Source organism: Phytophthora infestans, genomic scaffold (genome assembly GCF_000142945.1).
Source record: "Phytophthora infestans T30-4 supercont1.68 genomic scaffold, whole genome shotgun sequence".
Lineage (NCBI taxonomy): Eukaryota > Oomycota > Peronosporomycetes > Peronosporales > Peronosporaceae > Phytophthora > Phytophthora infestans.
Genome location: NW_003303691.1, coordinates 415,069 through 415,825, shown reverse-complemented (window position 1 = coordinate 415,825; position 757 = coordinate 415,069).

The following is a 757-nucleotide window of genomic DNA, read 5'->3' as shown; positions in this document are numbered from 1 at the left end:
ATCCCGATCCCGACGGTACAGGTGGATGAGGATCTGTACGTCCTGAGTTTCGATGGATCCGCTCGCGTACGACGCGGAGGAGGAGCATACGGCGCAATACTGTGGAGACTGCCCGGATGGGAAGTTGTACGGGCCAGATCCACTTACGCGGAAGGCCTCACCGTCAATAAAGCGGAGTATAACGGGCTCCTGCTGGGTTTGGATCTAACAAAGGGACAAGATCCAAAAAGGCTGGTAATTTGTGGGGATTCAAATTTGGTGATCAGACAAGTGCGAGGTGAGATTGACTGCAAGGCCCCGGCCCTAACACTGTTACGGCAGAAAGTGATGATCCATCTGCGTGGTTGGATGAATCACGAGCTGGTGCATGTCAAGCGAGATTGGAATGCCAGTGCAGATAGCTTGGCCAGTGCCGCTTTACGGAATCAATGTGGTGTCGAAGTGGAGAGAGAGGCCGAGCATCAGGATCTCGTTACGTTGAACCGACTAGACGAAGTGGTGGTAGTTGGATCCGGGAAAAGGACAGTCCAGGTGATGGCTGTCACTAGGTCCAGAAGAAGAATTGGATCCAGCCCCCAGATTCTCGAGTTCACATTTGTGAAGGGAGTCCGCATTGAGCGGATACTCAAAGCACAGAACGAGGAAGCGCAGATCTTGGGACTAAAGAAGTATCTGATGGGGGATGTACGAGACCTGAGTCGGGAGGATGCCAAATCCTACAGTATTATCGCTACGGATTACGCAGTGGATCTGAATG